The following is a 24488-nucleotide window of genomic DNA, read 5'->3' on the forward strand; positions in this document are numbered from 1 at the left end:
TTTCATCAGGCAATATTATTGACTATGCTGATGAGCACATAGTTGGAAACACTCATCATACCCTATGCCTACATGTACACCCAGATAAATAAACTGTAGCTTTTGGAGTAAAATATATGAAAGAATCACAAATGAAAACATGACAGTGCTTTGCCATGAGCTTTTGAGAGCAAAATGAGTCCAGAAACGAGGTTTCAGAGAGCTTTTCGCAAGGACACTGATATAATAATTTTACCAGTTAGAAATATGTTATTTGTGGTTTATTCGAGGGCAATGAATAAGTACATAGCTATTCATTTAAATGGTAACAACCAAAATAGAAGAATAATAAAAAGAAGATAAAAAACAATATATTGTAAATCTAGGTAAATAATAAAAGTCAATGACTAGCAAAAAGATCTGGAGATCTTACAAGGAGTTATTACTAAGAGTGCCAATACACTAGCAATGAAGCTGTACATTTTGGTATAATGCAGAAAAGGCACAATCAGACTGAGGTTATGAAGAAAGAAGAAGATCATTTATCTGCTACAGTAAACAGTAACACTACACCGCCGAGCAATAGGTCGCATTGTTTATTATTTAAAAAAAATAATCATTCATACAGTTCAGCATAGGCTTGCGATCAATGATTATTTTCAAAATTGATTAATAAGCAAAAAGTGACACTTTCAAAAGTCTTCTTTTGTCTAAATAGATGTCCCAAGAAAGGGGGTTACTTTGCTGGGAAAAAAGAAATAAATCCTTAAAAAAACCTTAATAAATCCACAATTGATGGTAAAAGGGAATATTTGATATTTTTCTTGAAAAATAAAATGTTTTAAGCCAAAAATGATTATTTTTCTGTTAATCTGCTAATTCTGTCAGTAAAGTCAAGATGGGTGGCATTTAAATGTTTACTGGTGGTTGTGTGGGAGAGTTAAAGTGGTGTTGAACACTTACAGCCTGAGGGAAGAAGCTAAACTGTATTCAGCAGATACTCCTTTGTCTCTTGCAAGACAAGGACCTGGTTGAACACACAAGTTGGACAAGATGATGTCCATAACTGTTCTCCTCTGGGCACGCACCCTATCTCACAAATGTTGGACAGTGATACTAAGCGGATCTACGTGGATCGTGTGTGTGATGCCTAGTTGTCAAGTGGCCAGTCAGGATACTTGCAATTACCCATCTGTGGAAGCTTGAGGGAACATGTAACACACAGTAGAATAGTCATATTTCACAGTAGTTTGTAGAAGTGTGTCTGACTATCCAAGCTGTCTAGTATGTTGGTGGGAAAGGCCAGAACCCAATTATATAAGGTATTACTCAGTCCAAGACTGTAGAGCTTGTCAAACAACGTTCAGACATAGATGTTATGACTTTAAAGATGTGGGGGCTGAGTAGCAATGACATCCCCTGCTTGCACCTAAAGCAATCTAGTTGGTGATCTTTGACATGCTGGACCTCTAGCTTTTTAAAGTGCTTCGTAATGATGGAGCTGAGTGCCACAGGTTAGTAATCTCTGAGGAAGGATACTGCAGACTTCATAGGCAGACGGTGGCACATGAACAGCTCTCCTGTGAAAGCGATTTATCAGGTAAATTGGTTAAGACATAAGCTAAACATTAGGCAATCGTTTTGAGGAAAAGGGCAGCTTTAACTTTACCTTTAACAGGGTCTTCCTTGCATCCACCTCACTCAAGTGCCAGATCCTAAATCAGCGGATTTGTGATAAAAAATGTTGATGCATATTCCTTCTCATTGGTGTAATTTTTGTGGGTGTGATTTCCAGGTTTCTACACTCAGAACTGCGAATCTTCAACATTTAAATACGTCCATATTTAACAATTGATTTTACTGATAACTTGAGTCTCTTAATCAGCTGGGAGTAAGCTGGCAAACTAAGGAAGGGAAAGTGATAGTTCAAGATGGAGTTGGAGAGGGCATGTAGCCACTGGTCGATTTGCTATGATTTAATTGTGCTGCTTTTCTACTACTTCTAGATTTCTTCAGTGTTTCCCAAACAAAGTAAATCACATGGTAACATTTGATATTGAGATTTATTTGTCACTTTCTACCTTAGACACTGATAAAGTGTATTTAAGAAGATGAAGATTGAAGAAACCAGCTACTCAAGGGCTTTTCAAGGTCAAACACTCAATTTGTTATCAGTAATCATGAAAAGGGTGTCAATGTATTATTGTCACTATCGCCTTACTTCTTGGCACATGGTTATTAGCTAGTGAAAAGTGATAGATTCAGTGCTGCTGTCTAACTGTCAGAGATACGATCAGGAACACAATAGAGCAGAAAAAAGCAAAAGCAGCTATCCTCTGTCAACAAATGAACGAATGTTGGATGTCCAAAACATATGAAATCTTAAAAAAAAAAAGTCTTCTCTTAAAAATCCAACAATGAAAGCTTATCCTGTCAAACATCTCAGAGCATCATTCTTTAGAGAAGCTCATCCAAAAGGTGCTGTCACCTGCCTCTCATTCTATGATTGTTTTTTTCCTCAAGCATTCGCTTTTTTCCCTCCCTGACAGTGTTTCCTCCTCAGCGGATTCATCCGAAATTCAATTACTTTTGAGGAGGGTTCAGCAAGAAAAATGGGGCACTCTTTCAACACTCTCAGGGCTTGAAGTTAGCCCTGAAGGAATGCATCTCCCCCTCGCACAAACAATTTCACCAATCGACGACTATTGCTGTAGCCTACTGCTTTACTACAGCTCACCAGATGGATATTGAGATGATGATTTATACGGATCTCTCATTTCAGATGTGTCTTGCCTTGTGACACATTTTCTTTAGCTGTTAACACTGAGGACCCACTGCATACATCTAATGTTTTTTACATGACTGTTCACAAATTTGTAGGACGCTACCATATCATATACATAAATCTCAACTAGATTAGCTTATGTTTTGTTGTCGAGAAGAAATACAAACAGTGAGTTTGTGTGTTTGAAAGAATAACTCCACTTCCCACTTCCGCATCACACCTACCTTTCCCCCAGGTTACCCCTGTGCACCCTTCTTCGGAACACCAGCCATGAAACTGATATGTACTCTGCTTGGTGAGTTAACAATTCTATTTGTGAGGAACACTTTTCAAGCCCTTACGCCCTTGGCTGACGCATACATACACCCACACGACTTTGCTCTCCTCACTGAATTATTCCATTTTAGATTATCTAATAACCCTGCAACCACAGGCCTCCATGTTCTTGATAAGCACGCAGGAAGGGAGAAAAAAGGTCGCTTCTCAAATGCAATCCACATTTCTAAACATGGTTTACACTGCACAGAAATATTTCTTCTGCATTAGTGCCAAAATATGAACAGTCCATTTTTCCCTGGCAACAGCAAGTAAAAAAAAAGCACAAACAAAACACATCAAGAACAACATTATGTAATAATATATTTTTGTCAGTTGCAATTAGATACTGTATGTATTGTTACATACTGTATGTAATATTTTTTCTAAAAGTTAAAACCCAAGTTGTTGTCTAGTGACTGCTAGGTCTATGAGTGACTGTGAGCACTTTAAAATGTGATGACCATCCAGCTACAATGTTGCCACAGCTATATATGTGTTTTCATAATGAAGCACTATTATTATTAATCAGGGTCATATGTTATTAAGAGGTGGGAAACCAAAGAAGTCTATACAATATTTAATACATTCACTAAAGTTTTAAAAAGGCATGTTTTGCCAATACAATATATTAAAAATAAAAGAAATGGGAAACACAACACAGGGGAACACTGATCAATAATTAAAACTGTTTTGAGTAGTTTCTTGAAACTACTTGAACAGATTATTGCAGTTAGGAAGATGTTTTGGGAGAGAGTTCCTAAAAGCAGGGGTTGCAATGGAAAAAGCCCCATCACCACAGGACATATTTTTAGTTCTGCATGGCGTGGATAAGAGGTTGGCATCAGCTGAGCGGAGGCTATGGGCAGGAGTGTGGCAATGGAGGTTGGAAAGGTGGGAGGGATTGGTTAGGCAGGGATCTTTGAGAAATGAGAAGAAGTTTGAACTGAATGCATTAAGGGACAGGAAGCCAGTGGCGGTTCTTTAAGATATGGGTGATATGCTCACAGGAGTAGGATGGGTGGCAAAGTTCTGGAGGTACTGCAGTTTATTGAGCACTATGCTCTGGATGTACTCAAGTATAGATGTGACAAAAGTGTGAATATAGAACCCCAATTCCAAAACAGTTGGGAAGATGTTGATTGATTTTGAACTCGGAGTGCGGCGACATAATCGATTACGCAAATAGGAAGTAAGATGAGTGTATCTAGAATCTGGAATGTTGTACTGCACAACTCCCAGTTAAAGAGTGCCTGTAAACTATACATCCCTGAAACTTTATTGCATTTGCGTTGTTGCGTCATCACAGGGAACGACACCATTAGTTGGCTGTAACAGCTGAGACGTTTTCAACCACCAAGTTAAGTTGTGCGTTTCTGTCGGGGGCATTGATTTGTTTAGAGACACACTGATGGCCCAAACCTTGTATGGATGCTTAGATGTGGGCTTGTTTTGGTCCAGAATGCTGGATCATCACAACAGCACAGCTTTGCAGGAGAAAAGTCTGAGGGTGCTGAACTACCCTATCTGCAGTCCAGACCTTTCGCCAATAGAAAACATTTGGTGCATCATAAAACAAAAATTCCAGCAACAAAGGCCCAGGACTGTTAAGAGGGTAAAATCCTGCATCAGACAAGAATGGGACAGCATTCCTCTCCTAAAACTCCAGCAACTGGTCTTCTCACTTCGTAGATGTTTACAGACAGTTGTTAAAAGACGATGGGGTGCTACACAATGGTAAACATCATCCTTTTCCAACTTTTTTGAGATGTTTTGCTTGCATCAAATTCAAAATGAGCTAATATTTTTCATGAAATGTTGTGTCAAACTGTCCATGTTGATGAAAAAATAATGTGTGATTTTAGTAAGGGATTTGGGACCAATGACTATGATATCTGATTTCATCAAAACTGGATGTGCGTAATCTTTGGAGCCTCAGGTGGCACTGCATTAAAACCAGGCATGATTTTCTACTGGACATAACAGCATAGGCTCAGGAACAGAAATCACTGTCAGAAATCACTGTCTGTGAACGCAGTTCACTGAGCAATCTACAAATGTTAAGTTAAAGTCGTATCATGCAACAGTTCTTGTCAGATGGTCAAAAATTGTTTTTGGAAACCATGGACACTGTTTCCTGTGGACTAAAGAATGAGAGTGACCATCCAGCTTGTTGTCATTGGACAGTTCAAAAGCCTGCATATCTGATGGTATGGAGGTGCATTAGTGCTTATAGCATGGGCAGCTTACACATCTGGAAAGGCACCATCAATGCTGAAAAGTACATAGAGGTTTTAGAGCAACATATGCTCCAATCCAGATAATGTCTCTTTCAGGAAAGACCTGGCATATTTTAGCAAGACAATGCTAAACCACATACTAGGGGGTGGCAGTGGCTCAGTTGCTGGAGTGGCACCCCACTCCTTACATGTCAAAGTGTCCCTGGGCAAGACAATGAACCCCCAACAGCCCATCCCCAGCCATGAAGTGCCGGTTCCAAGCCCGGCAGAAATTAGGGAGGTTTTTGTCAAGAAGGGCATCCGGTGTAAAAAGAAAATGTGCCAAATTTAACATGCGGAAAAAATTATCTGCTGTGGCGACCCTGAACTCACAGGATAAGCAGAAAGGACAAAAAAAAAAAAAAAAAAAAAGATAAAAATATGCTAAACCACATGCTGCAAACATCACAACAGCATGGCTTTGCAGGAGAAGAGTCCAGGTGCTTAACTGGTCTGCCTGCAGTTCCGATCTTTCTCCAATAGAAAACATTTGGCGCATCATAAAACAAAAAATCCGGGAACAAAGGCTCCAGACTGTTGAGCAGCTAGAATCGTGCATCAGACAAGAATGGGAAAAAATTCTTCTACTAAAAATCCAGGAGCTGGTCTCCTCAATTCCGAGATGTTCATAGACAGTAGTTAAAAGAAGAGGGGAGGCTACACAATGGTAAACACCACCCTCTACCAACTTTGTTGAGATGTGTTGCTGCCATCAAATTGTTTTCCATGAAATGGTAACATTTCTCAATTCCAACATCTGATGTTGTTTATGTTCCATTGATAATAAAATATGGGTTGAGATTCGCAAATCATTGCATTCTTTTATTATTTACATTTTGTGCATCTTCCCAACTTTTTTAAATCTGGGTTTGAAAATAAATGAAAAAAAAGAAAAAAAAAAGGATTTAGAATCAATCCAAGTTATAAACTTGACATTTGACCTCAATAGTTATTTAAGTAAATCCAAGTGGCAGACATTACTCTCTCTGTAGGTGAAATATGGTTAAAACAATATCTCATGTATAATTTATATTTTTAGACTTGTGAGCTGTTAGTCACCAGTAAAAAAAAAAATCAATTTCCACTGAATTCTATGGAAACACACAAACGTGCACACATGCACACACAAACTGTCTTTGCAGTCACATCCAGTTCTTAGTTCCATTTCCTGAGCTGCCTGCTAACAAGATTCTTTATCCTGCCTGGGTGCCAGGGACATAAGGATGACATTAAATGAACAGATCTCTCTCTTTGGATATTCCAGGCTAGGCCTAAGATGACTAAGGGAGACCCTACTGGAAACATTGAAAAAAAAGAAGCGAAAGGGTAAGAGTGGATGGACAAATGGCATAAATGGTAGGACAGACAAAGAGGACAGGGATAAGGCAATTATCAGAGGCAGTATGGTGATTCCAAGTAGCAGAGCACTGACACACACCGAAGAAAATAACTGGGGAAAACTCTGTTAACTGTAGAGTCCTTTGCAAACTAACCATATTTTAACATCATAGTGATTATGTTTTATTGAGTTGACTTCTCCATAACTGTCCAAAAAATCTGTTCAGATATATCAGATATATAGCATATACACAGCACACTTTTAGAAGTTAGAGGTGTTACATCGTTTTTCAAAAGCACAGATAATTATCAGGGTTGTCAAAGTGCCCCCTCACAGCTGCTATGGGCACTAAAAATATAATATAAACTGTCTTCAATTTTTTAATTAACTCAAGGGAGTACGGATTTATAGCAAAATAATGCTGCTGATTCACACTCCTAAATTTGAAGAGATGATGGTACTTCTTGTAAATAATTTAGCAAGAGAGAGCTTACATGAAAACATGATTACAGACCATCAATTTCATTAATCACAAAACACATTATACATACAGACAGTACACTTTAGGTTTAAACTGCTCCTTTTATGTTATTACAACAGACACTGGGCTATTATGTATGTATGTTACTGAAAGGAGTTCTTTGTAAGAGTCACACTTGTGACAGAATCAACTCCATTCTGTTAAACTCAAGTGCAGGTTTTTTTTTTCCCCACTGGATTGATCTGTGCTGCTGATGTCAATCAAACTTTCAAACACGGTCAGAGTTCAAGGTCTGATATAGGACTCACCTTGAGAGGAAGCATGCTGCAGTAGCTGCAGAATGGCACTTGTAAAAGCTCATGCGGCAGAGATATCTGAAGTCTAACATTAGTTACATCTATCTATAGCAGCAGTAGGTGTACTTCAGAGAAACAGTCTCACAGCTAAATAAAATGAAAATTCATCAAGCTGAGTTTGGTACTTCCAGTGGCAATGATGAGATACTCGCAGGCTGGAGCATTTCTCTTTATCTCTCTCGCACACAACCTCTAGCACACATTTTTACTCAACACCTAAATTTAAATCTGTGACACTGAGACTGATCTGCTGAACCGACGAGTCTCTAGCTAACTCTACAGTATGCTAATGCTATTCATTGGAGAGCATCAAAGTCGGAGTTCTTCAAGGAGCTCTGACTTTAAGAAGTAAAAAAAAAAAAACAATGCATATTTTACTGTATAACAGTAGAAAAAGATTTCACTGGATATGTCCTTTTTTCAATTGGCCCTTAAAAGAGGGAGGATGGTTGACATCTAGTACAACAGAGCAGTTCTCTACAGATGAAAGAAAAACATGGATTGTAACCACCTAAATGTCTAACATAAATGTTCTCAGACCATAAAATTGTGGAAATCAGAAGCCAACAAAAACTCCGAAATTATGCCAGTAGTAGTAGATTCTGTGGTTTTCTAAATCACTTTAGCCAACTATACTGTCTAAGCAGCAGAACTGTGGGCAGATTTAAGGGGGAATGAAAGAGGATTGTCAGATTATTAACACAAGTTAATAAGCGCCTACCCTACAGCAACTATAGTCATTAAGGCTGCTAAACATTTATCTTGCTGATTTTTTTTTTATATCAAATCCACCACTAGGAAGAATCTACTTCACCTAAGAGCAGAGCAAATGCACAATACAACCAACAGCAAGAAAACAAACAAATGCCTTTGAACGAAAAGCAGAAGTCTTTATTCTAACAGTGTGTTGTAATGGTGCAGTCAATTTATCTGGGTGACGTTATACGCTGCTTAGAAGTACCTAAACTTTCATCAATGATGAACATACAATGTCGGACGTAATAATGGATGTGCAGCCTGTGGCTTTTGAATCATACTACACAATATACTGTATTATGGAAGGCATAGTATATTTATGCTGAAATTTAAATTGAAGTGAAGCACACATCCCATAGGGACAGGTGCATGCACAGCTCTTGGAAAATAACTGTTTATATGGTATATATATTCAAGGGTTCATAACCACATTGCAAAATAGACGCCAAAGCTATTGGCCTTCACCGCATGGCTTCTCTGAAAATGTCCCCCACATGTTTGAACCAAACAGCCCTGCAAGCAAAAATAAAGTTAAGTGCTAAGGGGAGCAGACACGCTGTAGTTACCACTGAGAGCTTAACGGCGCAATGCAAATAAGCTTTACACAATAATAGACAACCCACATCTCCATGCTAGGTAGCTGAGATTCAATATCGGAGGACAAGGAGTGCTACGTCCCCAGGCCCTTCTCGTAAAGTGGCCCATCAATCAAGAACCCTGTTGAGAGCCAGTCTCTGTGGGTCTGGTCCAGAGCTCTGTCTGGGAAATAAGGTACACTAGAAATTCAATCCCCATTGCTAACTGGCGATTTAATTATTAATTCAATTGTTATGTTTGAATACATAGGTATAATTCCTTGGCTCAGGGCATTCAGCTATGCATGTTACTGAACTGGGCCAAGCTAATTATTGTTGGCCTTAATGACACAAGATATAACAAACATTTTGAAAATGTGTTTACTGTTCAGATCAATGTTTGCAATAAGGTAAAAAAGAGTGTCTTTAAGTAAAGTTGTACCAAGCTGCTTAATCTTTGCTATTGCATTTAAATGTATCAATTTTTAATTTTGTTCAATTTTTGGACACAATATAGTGCATACATTTTACCATTAAACTAAGCTTTGAAAATGTTGTAAATGCAGCACACTGGCAGAAAATATTAATTCATTGTGGAGTCACGTCTAAATTGCTCTGACGCCCACCAAGCCTATCTTGTACTAGAGGCAGTGTGAAAGGTTAAAATATATGTGTAAGATTAGCTGTAAATACTATTGTGTGTCCCGTAAGGTCTCACGTGTAGTGGTTAATGAAGACTTGCTAATGAAGCACTTCTTGATTTCATTCACTATTAATCCTTTGATGTGGCTGGTTAAGGGCCTGTCTGGCTCAGAAGGGAGAATTTGGTGCAAATACTGTCAGGATTCCAATTGTGGGCACCCATGTGTGCATTCAAATACTGTATGCAAATAGGCTGAGTCCATGGCTCCAACTCAAGTAGATTCTGTATATAATAGTCTGAGCATATCTTTTCAGTGAATACTTTGTCGGCACACCATCCTAAATGGGCTTGTAAAAGGCTCTACTGAGTTCCCTGAATATCTCATCACCCACCACTTGGAAAACAGGTGAAAATGTGAATAAAGATTGGTAGCTATGATAGTGTTTTGATAACATTAGAGCAATATGTCTCTTCTACTATGCAGCTACCCAGCAAATGCATTAGCTTAATGTAGTCTGGATTTCTTTTTTCCATGCCAACTGGCATTTTGCATGATTTTTTTATCTCCACACCAATGTATGGAATGTCACAACAAAGCCTTTGTGAATGAGTAAGCACAGATCCGATGACGAGAGGAGGTGAAATGGGAGGAAAAATTGCTCATTTTGCTTCCTCTGGCATGTAATTTCCATCCTCTATCCACATCTCTCTAAAAGCTATCTAAAACACATCAACTTCATCTTTCTAGGTTGGATGGGCCTCAGAGGATCACCTCCAGACATGGCATGATGACAGTGAGGCTGGGAAGAAAGGATGAAAATGATAATTCCATCCTCTTGCTTATAGCAATGTGCTTCTCATTCTACTGCTGACTAAGAAGGGGGGGACGCATTCATATTAAACGTCACTTGCCCCTAGCAAAGAAAAATATTGTATATTGAGGTAATTGATCATGCCACAGATGTCCGTTTTATCAGAAGAAGTGAAACACAAGTGTTTCATCGCCTCTTCTTCATTGTAGCCCTGTTACACTTGACCAGCACAACATTTAAGCTTCAGGGCATGCTACTCTGCAGCTGACCCCAAGTTCTTTTATTTTCTGCTGTAACAAATCAGAAAATAAACGCTTTTAAATTGCATTACATTCTAGGCAACTTTGTGCTTTGATCTTTGTGCTAGCTTTGATCTTTATGCAAGCTGTTCTTGCCCCCCATTAGTTGGGAAGAATAGCTTGCATATGTTTTTCAAGAGAAATGTAAAGAGACAGTTGAAAATGATGCCATTACCATCCTTTCACTGTGGTATTAAGCATTGCTCTGTTAGGGTATGAATGCCATTACATGCAGAAAGTAAATAAAACTAGCATAGCAGTAGCAGATGCTCTGCTGTATTTACATCCATACATGAATGAATTTAAATCAAGGTCTAAAAAAATAAGTGGCCCATGAAAATGATTTGTAAGAAAGACTATTGTTTTTGATACCTCTCTGCTGAATAACAGCACAGAACAGCACACCAAGCGCTCGCGGGCCACAAAGTGAATGAGAAGTCAATTTTGAAGGCCATTTATTTTACCATATAGCATGGTCTCCCATCAGCAAGTGATCATGCTTGTTGTGTTCTGTAAAAGGGACACAAGGGTTGAGTTACCTACTAATACAGAGGACAGATTATAGAAGACGAAGCTGTAGCCATAAATTAAGGTTACAAATAGGCCTGTGCGATGTGACGATATATCGCGTGTGATGATAAAAAATGACTATTGTTTCATATAATGCTTTTTTCATTTATATTGTTGCATCACATATCACACTCATTTTGGCAGCCATGGGCCCCGATTTTTCTTCTTCCTGGAGGATGCCCCCAGAAACTACAGATGGTGGGGGTGATCAAATAAATTATTGTTTGATGCTATTTATGCTATATTATCAGATGCTTTACTACACTTCTTGTGTTGTAACCTTCCGTAATATCTCTATGGTGATATCCTATACCAGATTTGCACTGTAATTCAGTTTAAGACTAAAATATGAACTGGATGGAAATAAGGTGCACTGCACAGAATTAAAGAAACACAAGAATCCCACACCTTCCATAGGTAGAATGCTGATTTCTAACCAATGAATCTGGTATAGGGTTATGTGTAAAGGAATGTGTGGTTACGTTGCATTATTCCTTTCATCATTTACACCTGATTGATTTAGGTAAAGGCAGTGGATAATCATGCGTAATCACACTGTGCTCTGGTGCTACCACGGTTTGTTAAATCAATAAACTACCAAACGTTCCAAAAGCATAATGTTACTTCAGAAACCAACCGTCCTTACCGCAGAAACACCAAGAGGAGACCTTGCACTGCTTTATCAGAGTATACCCCCAAAATTATGTGCGTCACTCCGTCTATGCATGTGCGCATAAATACACATTCAGATAAAACAAAAGGTCAGGAAACAGTTTGAGTGCTGGTGGTTATAAACACATTTAAGCACATACTTCACGTGATAATTATAGACTACAGTCTAGTTTTTATCCTCACCACATAATTTCCTCATGGGTGCTCACCATTTCCCATGGGTGACCATGCTCTAAAGCACCCATGGAATCTGTGCCTATGGAGGCAGCCTTTTTCTAAATGGTGCAAATGCAGCAATGCAGGAACTCAAACACACGAAGGAGAGTGATGGTGACACAGAACAGGTTTATTCAGAACAGAAGGTGGTGTCTATACGAACAAAAAGCTACAGAGGTTAAGCTCAAACACAGTCCAAAATTAATCGTTTTTTGTACTAGTTAACATTAGCTAACAATGTAGCAACAGCAGCTGAGAGGCTTCTGTTAACTTTTAAAGTGGGATTGTTTTTTTTACCCAATGCATGAGTTCATGTTGACTATTGGACGTTTTTATTTTTTACACCTGTTTCCACATAAGACTAACACCACCACCACCTATCCAAATATCATATCATACGGTACGGAAATAATCTTTGGATGAAAGCCACAAAAGTATGCTATACATTTTGTGATACGGTAAACTCAAATTTCCCTCTAGATGGTCAAGTATTTCAATTAAACAATAGTAAGTAATGGGCTTTCCCAAGTTGTATTTTAATGGAATTTACAGAAAATATCGTCTAGCATGACATATATCATTAATGGGATATAAAATTAACTATATCAGAATATTAAATTTTAGTTACAGCCCTAGTTACAAAATTGTAACATGGACTGCAAAGTTTTAGAATGTATGAAACTTCATGAGACCAGCAGGAGGCAGGTCATTTTATCATGTTGTCCATAATAAATAATGACAATTGCTCCCCATGATAACAGTTTGTTAAAGTGTGATTTTGACAAAGATGAATTGTGTTTGCTTGGCTCTATAGACGGTCTGTTAATGTGACTCGGTGAAAAAGATGTAGCTGAAATGTACTTGTCAATTCATGACATGATGTCTGCAACAAAAATAAATAGCTTTGGATCAGATCGATGCCCTGTGATTGCAATGGAAAATGGAACAAGGAAAAAAGAATCTCATCTTCATGGGAATTGGATTTTTAAAAGCTGTAACTTAGAGTATGTCTGTTGTGCATGTAATCCATAGCTTTTGATACTTTACAAGAGTCAGAAACTCTGCAAAAGAAGAAAGAAAGGTGCCCAACTGTAAGCACACCATTTACAATATTTGCACACATGGACATGGCCGCACATACGCAAACACACAAGCTGGATCACCTCTCAGTGCTTCCATTTCCCCTTGAGTCTTACTAATGAAATTGAAAAGCTGTGACTGAGGTGTCCCCATCTTCAACTTCCTCTCCAACATTCTTTCTCACAAATCTTCATCAATTGCTCCTATCATTCCTCACCCAGAGCCAATATTCCACGGTGAAACAACACTTATTTCCCACCACATTAATGAACTCTTTTATTTGAAAGCCTTTGACTGTCCTCCGCTTGATTGCAAACCTAAGGCCAAAAGGCCTTTGTGACAGCTTCTGGAAAATTAAACGCATCTATCAAGACAGGAAAGGAAAAAGCTGGTGATGTCTTCAAATCCTTCTGTGTCTGGCATTGTACTGAACAGGTTCAAGTGTTATTTGAAAGACTTTTCATTGTTTTAGCTCTTTTTAGGGCAAGACAAGTTAAGTTGTGATTTTAAAAAAGAAAAATACAATGAAATGTGAGTTACTAAAGGCAAAGAAAAGGGCCAGTACGAGCTGACATTGGGCGAGAGGCCAGGTGCTAACCACCCAAATTGTGGCCAAGTGTTTCTGTTTACTTTAATTGTCCTTGAGATGTGCCTAGAACTTCAATGGAGTTGGCCTGCAGAAGACTAAACTGAATGTACATAGTTCAGAAAGGCATGCTTCTGCATTTATATGGTCCCACAATTCAAACTGCATGTCAGGACAAAACTAAGCCATGAAGACCATGCAACTCTCTGAAGATCTGTGGGACAAAATTGAGGTGATCAGGGCACAGATCAGGGCAAGGGCATAAACCACTTATTATTATTGTAAAATGGGCAATGGGCAAATGAGTAACTGGGCAAGAAGGGCGTTGGTCAGGAAATTAACCAGGAAGTCAATATTCGTTCAGAGCTCTGAAGTCCACTGAAGAGATGAGAGAACCTGCCAGAAGGACAACCATTTCAGCAAAATTCTTCTTATTGGGCCTTTTTTGGAAGAGATGGCAGACAGAAGCCACTTTGACATGAACATCTAAAACCATACATTTGGAGTTTGCCAAACAGTATTTAAATGATTTTATGAACATGACGAAAATTATTCTCTGGTTTAAAGTGACAAAGATTTAACCTTAGGCCAGAGCTCCAAGCACCACATCTGCAAATACCAGGTACTAATGGCATCCCTATGATGAAGAAAAACGGCAGATTAACACTTCCCAACTCAATAATGAGCATACAAACAAGACAACACTGCAGCGACTTTAGAAAAAGCTTCCAACATTCTCAGGTGGCCCAGCCAAATCCTAGAACATCTGTGGAGAAACCTGAAAATAGCAGTTCACAGACATTTCCTATCCAATCAGGAACTTAAGAGGATGAGTCAAAAACAGTGGGATAAACAGTCCAAATCCAGAAATAAAAACTTTTACAGTCACCCAAGAAGAATCAAAGCTATTATTGCTGCCAAAGGAGCTTCTACACTACTGATTTCACGTTCTAAATGCTTTTATCTATGATAAATCACTTTTTTATATCAAAACATATTTTTACTTTGTCATTCTATGTTATTGAGTCATTTAAAATTTAATCCACAACACAATGTGGGTAAAAAGTAAAGGGGTCTGAATATTTTCTAAAGCTACCGTAATCTTTTTGTCTAAAATCAATTTCTGTATGAGAGCACTCGACTCAGCTCAATATGTAGCTGCAGGGCTTCCGTTAAGTGGCCACTGCCACTTACCTATTAATTTATGTGCCACTGGTTGCTCCTTTTCAAAGGTTTAACCCCAGATGTTGTAGATGAATAAAGATGTTATTTGAATAACATTCACCAAAAAGATATCACCTAAAGCACAAAGTGTCGAGAATGAAAATTGAGTGGAAAGATTTAGCACAGAGTATGATGCAAGTAGATTTTAGAGCAGCTGAAATAAAAAGTAAACGTTACAAAATCTGACAATTTCCCAATCAATGTGGCGATGGTTGAATGTGAGGCTGACACTGCCTGCAAGTCTTGGATTTGTGTGGTTATGGGGAAAGACAAACAAAAAAAGAACCTTTGCAACTGTTGCTACAGTACCTTCAATAGAATAACCTAGAGAGAAGATAATGATTTTTTTTTAATCCAGCATCTGCTGTAACTTTCTATCAGTATCACTTCCTGATTCACAAATATGTTTAACTGGCAAAGCCTAGCCTGATCAGAGCCAGAGTGGAGCTCCAACATCCATCTGGACAATCATAAGCCATCATCCATCCATGCGGGGAAATGAAGCTGGGGAGAGGAGAGGAGATACTGAGAAAAACGGAGGAGAAGCGCAGAGAGAGCTGACTCGCCAAGCAATCATACAGCAGATATAATTTGAAATAACTAAGCCCGGGTTCTTCTCGCCTCCCGCCTCTGACACACACAGGCCTGTTCGGAGACGCGCGCATAAAGTGACGTGCACAAACACGCATACACCCACTGAGACACGCACGGAGTCACGCACTTCCACGGGGACACATACACAAACACACACACTTCTGACGCACCGGGATGAAATGCAAATACGCACACTATTACACAATTAACGTCGAGAAAAAAATAACTATCCACTAACGCAGTGTAATCGCTCTGCTCGGATAATTGGGTTTAACTAAAGATTACAGGGGGACTTGAGCAGTGCACTTCCACTGAGGTACTGCAGGCGTGTAGATCCAGCGAGAAGCATCGGTCCGCAACTAGAGCATAAAAGAGCGACTCGAATTCGTGGTTAACCGATGGAAAAACGTGTTCGCTCCAAATGCGCATTTAAGTGCTGCATAGTAGGAAATCACGAATCCGTCTGCTAAAGCGCGTCGATTATCGGGGGATTCAAATCTGTGGATATGAAATGCTCGTACCATCCAAATAAATCGTGGGAGCCGATAAACTGGTTTAAACATGTCAAGAGAATGCAACCTCAGCATATTACCAACTTTGGCAAGGTAACAATTGAAACAATAAATCTAACTTACCCACAAGCAGTTTCCAGATAAAGCGTGCACTCTGCTGTCAGTTCTGGTTGCCCCACACCATCACGGTGTATCTGAAATTCTTCTGGTCTACAGAGTGAGCAGTCGCGATATTAAAACAAGTTGTGTAATATTCCAGTTGACAGATAGTCCACAAAACGCTGAGTCTATTCCATAATTACATATTGCCAGTCTTGCCTGGCGCAAAACAGATCACAAAAAGAACTGCAGCGAGTCACTTTCAAACACCAGGAAAGAAGAAAATGAAGAAAATCGTGACATTGATTAGGGCAATGCTCGACAGAATTAATAAAGGGTAATATCTGAGGAGACCATTAGTCTGATTATCCTATTAAATTAGTTGCCTTGGTGCTCACGGCCACACAACGGGGGCAGGTGAGCAGCGCTTTAAGCAGGACTACATGAGCGCAAATTTCCAAAGTGATGTGCAGAAAGACACATCAGATGCAGTCTCTCTCTCTCCTCTCTCACTGCCTCTCAGTCAACGCAAGATGTGTCAAGTGCTTTTCAGTTAACTGAAATAGCCAAGGATATGACGGAATTTGCCACCAAAATAAAATCACATTCACGGGTAGCGTGTGCATCAGCCGTCAACATATTCACGATGAGGTTGGATTTAATTATGAAATGAAGTAATTGATGGAAGCCGCATTATCATTTTTTCAATGCCTCCAAAGTTAAAGTCAACATATTTAGATCTCACACTGTAAGACGTACAGTATGTTAGTGTAAGTGACCAAATCTTACGGGATCCATCTTAGTCCATCTTCACTGATGCCGTATGTACTCGTGGATATGTGAGGACGTTCTCAATGTGGTTTAAATTGGGACTTTTATTTTGAAGAATGTATTGCGGTCGTTGTTTCCTTATTTTGTCTGACCTGACAGTGGTACCAGTGTGAGCGGTTCTTGTCAGCACCGCGTTCCTCTGGAGACTTCATCCCGTGCATGCTGCACTGAGGAAACTCAAACTCATTATGCGCCTATTTAGAGAAGGAAATTCTGAGTGTGGAAGTTATTTTTAATGGCTTATTGAGTGCTGAATATAATGCGTGGGCCGACAGGTAGTGCAATGCAGCTTCAGTCTGGAAATACGCGCACTGCCGCCCAATGGTTATAGAAGACCAGCTCTGAAATGCACTGTAAAAATACTCTTATTATCAAGTCACGTGTACTTAAGCATTTTGTTAAAGATACGAAATTTACCACAGAAGCATATATCCAATGAGAATATTCATGGTGGGGGCTGTATGCTTCCTATAGAAGCATTGATACATGATATTTTATTATTTAATAATAAAAATGTAATAAAATGACTTATCAGCAAAATGGTAAATGGTCTGCACTTAACGCTTTTCTAGCTATTGGCACTCAAAGCGCTTTAACTGCCTCCTATTCACCCATTCACACTCACAATCACACACACACCTATGGCGGAGCTGCTATGCAGCTGGCCAACACTCACCGGGAGCAACTAAGTTGGGGTTCAGTGTCTTGCTCAAGGACACTTTGACATGTTACCGGAGCCGGGGATTGAACCAACAACTGTGACATTGGTCACAGTCACCCCCCCATAGCATTTACAGTATATTTACTGTAAACTTGACAGCATCACGGTATTTTTAGCTAAATCACTGGGATCCCAGCCTAATTATGTTTAAAATAACCACCTACAGTATCTGTTCTTGAAAACTATTAGTAAATTTGGTGGATTTTAGAAAGGTTTACCAGCAAAGCAACAAAACTGATTAAGACTGAGAATTTGGATGAATCCTAACACTAGTATCAGTGAATAATCAGAAAGGACTTATAGGCAGGCCAACCTAATTCCCTTTAATTATACAGGAACTAAACACGAACCTGCACAAAGCAAACCTTTATTATTTAGAGAAAGGAAGATATTATTCTGCTTGTCTATTTCTAGTACGTTGATGAATGTAATTAAGTTTTTATTACATCAGTGAAACAGAAAAACGCAAATGCTTCAACTGCACTGACAAAGGGGTCTCTTAGGAATAGTACTTTTTATATTTAAATAGGCCGTGCAGTGTGCTTCGTTTACATTCCAACACAGTAAATATATCCACATCTGGCATCAGTATTCATTAAACGGTATTAATATTTATAACCATGTTTTTCCTGTTCGCTATTAAGTCCGCACTAAGATGGATGGAAAGGTCGACTGAAAAGCCTGAAACGATTTCAACCTGTACAGCTCCACTCTTACCAGAATAACCAAGGACCAACCAATATCCAACAGACTAGAGACAAAACCCTGAACCACTAAAGATGATGAATGAACAATAAGAACGCCTCGCTTTCTTCCTGAACTGCAAAGGTGTGATACAGATTAAGGACTTGTAGGTAAGTGGGCCTCCCTGCTGGCCGGCAAGGCTGCAAGAAAGGGACTCGTTTGATTTCCCCCTCACTGGGCTACTCCTGTCAAGACTTTGGCCTCTGGCACCACGACTCCGTGAGGCGAATTTCGATGAGGGGAGGGCTTTTAGGAGAAGTAAAACCGCCCTCCTCGGACTGAAAATGTGCACTTGTGAGCTTTCTTTGTCATATCCAGACCCTGATGTGAATAGGGGTTCCTTAATGAGCAACGAAGTGGACAAACACGGCATTGATTCCCCCTTCTATCTGAGGATGCCGTCCGCAAATGGCCTCAACTCAATCAACTGATTAGTGTGCAACTTTGAATACAACTGTCTAGTGAGGACTGACAGTATTCTGAAATTTTTCTGCTGATTTGAGGATATTGTTGACAATCTGGAAAAGCTATTATTCTGTCGACATACTGTAACCTTAACATTTAGGACCTTTTTTATCTTTTATGTGTTGTAAACGTCTGTAACTCTGTAACTGTTAAATTAAGTTCCTCCAGGGATTAACGGTTTTATAACTCACTCTCAAAACAAACTTCAAGATAAAGTTGTTTTCTAACCTTAAATCCATAAATTAAGCATGATATGGCCCTTTGACAACAGTGTCAAGCTTTTTACTATTCCCATTAAAAATGACATATTTACTGAGGGTCCGGCTGAAAAACATGCCATTGGTGCCCCCAAAGTAATCAACTCCATGAAAGTGAAACTCAGTTAGTGAACCATTTAACCATAAAACTTGAAAATACATCTGAAAAACTCATTTGAAGGTGGGTTTGTATTGAAACTGTAGAGATGTATCATTTTAGAATGAAATTTCATAGAATCAGAAGCAGAATATGTAAGTAAAGTGACTTGAGTGACGGAAAGATGATGAGATAATGAGAAATGTTTTAAAGTATCTTATTAACTATGTAAATAACAAACAAACAGATAAAAATTAAATTAAAAAATAAATATTTTATCTACTGTGTTTAACTATAGAGAATAAAACTACTTTGGCTGCCACTCTGCTTTAAGAAATCACAGGTCAACATCTATAGTTGCTAGGAGGAGGAGCACACTTTAAAAACTCCTAAAACATTGATAATTATCAAGCTTATATAATCAAAATACACCTATGCAGTAAGGTAATCACGCCACAAAATAAATATCATCTATCCAACTCAAAACTTCAAATTGATCCAATTTAAATGGATTTAACATATTGTACACCTTTTCTATGATCATTGGTAAAGGTGTAAAAGTGTATTTTAGTGGCCAGCCCAAGCTCAACACAGAATTCACAACTCATGCTTTAGTTAAGGCGGTATGTACAGTATATAGGGCATTACATCTATAGGCATCTAATCATCACAATGTCATGCAGGAGTCACTCACTTTGTTAGAAATGCATCAAACAACTAGTGGATTGTCCTTTTCAAATATGTGGTTTGTGAGTAGGACGATTTCATTTTCCCTCATCCTGGCACTGTTTTCATTTTTCTCCAGTTGTGCTTTCAAAGTACCTTTTTACTGAGTAACATCAATGAGCTCTTCAAAACAAAACGCATGCTAATAACGGAAAACTTTCAGACTGGTGCTCTTGCTGCATTGGCCCAGAAAACCCTCTGATTTTTCCACCCTGAAAGTGTGCACACAACATTGACTCTTGTTACTGACACATTTAGAGTAGTAGTCACACTGTTTAAATTGCCTAAATTAAATTCTTAGATGTTTGTTAAGTTAAACCATACAGTGTACAAACAGTGTATATCATGTTTTAAATGAGGTGTCATTACTGCTAACAGCATGTATTATTTAGTGCTAACTGCTACTGATGGTGGCTTTCAAGGCATTTTGGTAGCAGTCTACTAAGAATTCTGTACTGAAAAACAATACGCTGAGGAACTAGTAGTGAACTTTGGATATTGTTTCTGAAACTTTGTTTGAAAAAAATTCCAAAAAAATAAAAAATAAAAAAAATAAAAAATTTCTCACATTTGCTGATTATTCCTGCCTTTCCATGAGGGAACTGGTCGATTTATAATCTGGCCTTATCTGAGAGTTTTCTTAAAGAACCACAAGCAACCTGCCACTTTTCCCTGCTTTTACTTGGCAGAAAGTGTAACAAGATCTTCCTGTTTGCAACAGATGAGTTGTTGGAAATATGCTGTGTAAGCACCCATCAACTAATTATTGGTATGGGTGATGCATATTCATTACCATTCTAACCAGGCTACAGTAATCAACGATGGACAACCAGTGCACAACATTACTGGTATGTAAAAATGTATTACTCAAAATATTCATTAACCATGTAACTAATGAAGGAGACTACTTCAATTTTAATAATTTCTCTTTTGGTTTTAATAAAATGACAAGGAAGATTTGACTGCAGCAAACTGTAAAGGCACTGCCATATGTCCCTGCCCCATTCCTCGGTCGCATATCTCAAACTCATTTGCACTGGGAGCGATAATCAGACATCACTTTATGAGATGGACTGTTTTCAGAGAAGGCTACAGATTTAATTGGGGTAATGAGGTCACTGGAGGAAGCCTCAAAGCTCTTCTCCAATTACTGCCTACCAAACACACAGTACCAAACAGGACTGAGCAGAAAACATTTCAACAAAGTTATTACATGTACCACACAGATTAACAAAGCATGACCCTTCCCATTAAACCAATAAAGCATGTTTTAATTTGATCCTGTGTCTAAATAATAAAACATGATAGGGTGAACAAAAAAGGGGGTCATTTTCATGTGCACTTTTAAACAGAGGATGAGCTGAACTTCCACAGATACAAGATATGGGAATAAATTCTGACAATAGGAGAACATAACCTCTCTTGCAGAGATGTTGTATGCGTTTGTAATTTAAGGTGATGCTATCGCACGTGTGATGCATAATTCCCCTCTCATTTCCAATGCAGTTCAAGTCCCCAAAGAAGATTTAATGAGCTACAACTTGACACAAGTTTTAATGCGATAAACTGATTCCACAGTGCTTCTGCTGAAGTACATGTTTTGGACATTTGTTAGGCTAAGTAGCACCATTCTTCAGTTATAAAATATTAAGAGGGATGCTTTTAGCTATATAAAGAGGTGTCTATTTAGTGAAAACACATTTTTTCACTCATAAAGCCACAATGAAGCATCTGTATCAGGCAACAAAGAGTGCTTCATTGGAACAACAGTTTACTCACATATAAACCAGTTTCAAGTACTGTTGTGGAGCAATTTGTGGCTCTGGTGTGTCTTTTTCAGCAGGAAAGGGAAAGCAACACATCAGGTGTTGCAAAGTCATAATGGAACCCTGCTGCACTAAACTAAGAGGGACCAGACAATTTGTGCATGAGGAGCATTGATTTCTCTGACAGTAGGCATCTCTGTGTCATGTCAGCTGTGGGAGTCCATTATTTTATACTGCGAAGAACATTTGACTGGGGAGAGAGACATGTTTTGTTTTGTCAAGGCTTTTGTGAAGCTTTCTGACTATCAGATAGAAAATGTCGGTTTGGTTTGTCTCTGCTATGCTGAACCATGTTAGCAAACACCTTAAAATAGTGATAAAGACACACATCTGGTGGTGTACAACAAAATCCCACCTGGACCTTTTTATCCTCAGCAGTCTTTCCAGTTTTTTGTAAGTAAGAAAAAGTCACTGAACTGACTACCTGCTTCCTTAAAATAAACAGCTGCATGTTCTTGCAGAGATAAGTCTGGTTGCAGATATTTTTATAGCCCTCCTGGCCTACATCTGACAGCACAAATGTTAATTCCTGTCAGAGTGCCACTATTTACTCTTAATGCATTTTATCCCAAACTTGTCTGAATGGCTTTGTCTCACTTGACCAAATAAAACAAAAAAAAAAAAAGAGGAAAACTTGAGGTAAAATGCTCATGGCTGAATTCTGAAATACAGGTAAATTGAAGGTGGGTGAAAGAAAAAAAAATATTTTAATTGCAATTTGTGTCTTCTCTGATTCTGAATAAATTTACAAACTAATTACTATGATTATTTATATGATTACTATGGTTGGCTTGTAGTTCATCTTCATCTTCAGAGCAAACATTTTAGTAACTTAAAATTACTTTTGCAATCTAATGGTGGAGGATTTTGTGAATATTCTTTACCCCATCACCAGTACACTAATATTAACAGGCAAACCCACAAACTGTAGCATGAACTAACAAGTGGCTGAGCAACACACACTGCACACTAAAAATCTGTCAACACTGGTGGGGTAAATACACTAAGCTGTTGCACAGGATTCTGTAAAACCAAATCTACTTTAAATTGTTTAGTTCTATATATTAATTTAGTCAATAAGTATTAAAATTAAAAGTGACTTTTTTCCCATTTAATTCCCATTTAACCCCAACTGAATGTGTTTTGGTTGGTTGCTCAACATGCTCATACACTGCAGAAAGACAGTAGCACCAGCTAAATTTGGACACATCAGCACATCTTTATTTGTTACCAGAATGTAAACAAGGAGTTTAGTTTTTCATTAAAACAAGCAAGGCTTAAACTTAACTGTGATGTCGAAAGTTCTCGGGAATGCAGTGGGGAATTGTAGCCTACAGGTAATTGGAAGGTGAAGGCGAGGAAGACAGGAAATTGGGTCATTTCAAACTGAAAAGTTGTAACAACACAGGGCCTGGTCTTCTGTAACTGTTGAGTAGGCTACACATTATTTAAACCAACTGTGCACTCTCAAGAAAACATCAGTGATCCTGTTTCTTGCTGGTAATTTGTGTATCATGTAATTGTTCACATGTTGCAGCTCATATGTTTACTTTTTGGCCACTAGTATTGGATAATAAGCTACGCTCTGTCTGCCTGTCCTTCGGGGTCTGCATCAGCAGCAGCGGTTAATGTGCTAACACACAGCCAAAGCAGCTCAGTTTACTTTGGTATCACATTGTTAGTAGGCCTCACACTTAGGATTTGAACATCATGGATTTCAGACGCCCATTTCACTCGGACCAAACAATTTTACAGTCTAGCTCATTTTTTGACCTTATTACGGTAAATGGCTGTGGCTGTAAAACAGCAGCAGGGGAGAAGCTCTGTGTTCATGGCGCAGCATATAACTCAATTAATTGTTTATATCTTGGCTGTGGCATTGTGCCCTTACTGCAACTTTAAAACCCTAAATGTTTTTTGCACAGAAAACAGCTGCTGTACACAAACCACAGCTTCTACAGTTAAATGGAAGCAAAGCAACTCTGTCCAAGATGAGTCGAGACTCATTTACTCAATGGTGGTTTTCAAAAAGGCATTACTAGAATCCTGTTGTTTTTCCATTAAATTGTTTTTGAAGGAAAATGTTTAGTTCCTGTTATTACTTATTAAGCTCCCACTCACAATTTTCTGGTGCCGCCACTGGTTTACAACAACCTAGCAGATCACTTGATTTTTCTCTATCCACTCCCCTTTACTCCAGAACAGACACGGCAACTTCGGTTTTAATCAAAAACAATTAGGCAGTGATGTCTGTCAGTAAATTACACTTCCATTTACAAAACATACTTTATATGCCGTATATGCACTCCCCTTTTGTTACTATTTAATTTTTATTCCATTATTCACATATAGGCATTGGGTTGATACTAGGGGTGGGGCGATGTGTCAACATATCGATTGGTTATGATATCGATTGGTTATGAAATACGTTGATGTATATAATGTGCATCGATGCGAAATTAACAGTGTCCCAATGTTCTGGGACAGAAATATTCGGGATCTACGACAATAACACAGAATGAGCTCAAAGTGCAAGCATTTAGTTGTTAAAAGATTTACTAGAGCACCAAAATATAAATATTTGTTTACTGAAATCACGAGATATGAATTATTTAAGACCCCACTGAGATTAGCAAATAAGAAAATAAA

General features: G+C 38.6%; 1 protein-coding gene across 2 annotated transcripts in view; it reads right to left on the reverse strand.

Moving 5' to 3' along the window:
* The window catches only part of LOC137108692 (interleukin-1 receptor accessory protein-like 1), a 233356-nt gene extending 216657 nt beyond the window's left edge, over nucleotides 1-16699 (reverse strand). For both annotated transcript variants that reach the window (XM_067493597.1, XM_067493596.1), the window contains exon 1: nucleotides 16197-16699. The gene's annotated coding sequence lies outside the window, so the exon portion shown is untranslated. The remainder of the gene's footprint in view (nucleotides 1-16196) is intronic.
* Between the last annotated feature and the right edge of the window lie 7789 nt (nucleotides 16700-24488).

This window comes from Channa argus, chromosome 23 (genome assembly GCF_033026475.1).
Source record: "Channa argus isolate prfri chromosome 23, Channa argus male v1.0, whole genome shotgun sequence".
Taxonomy (NCBI): Eukaryota; Metazoa; Chordata; class Actinopteri; order Anabantiformes; family Channidae; genus Channa; species Channa argus.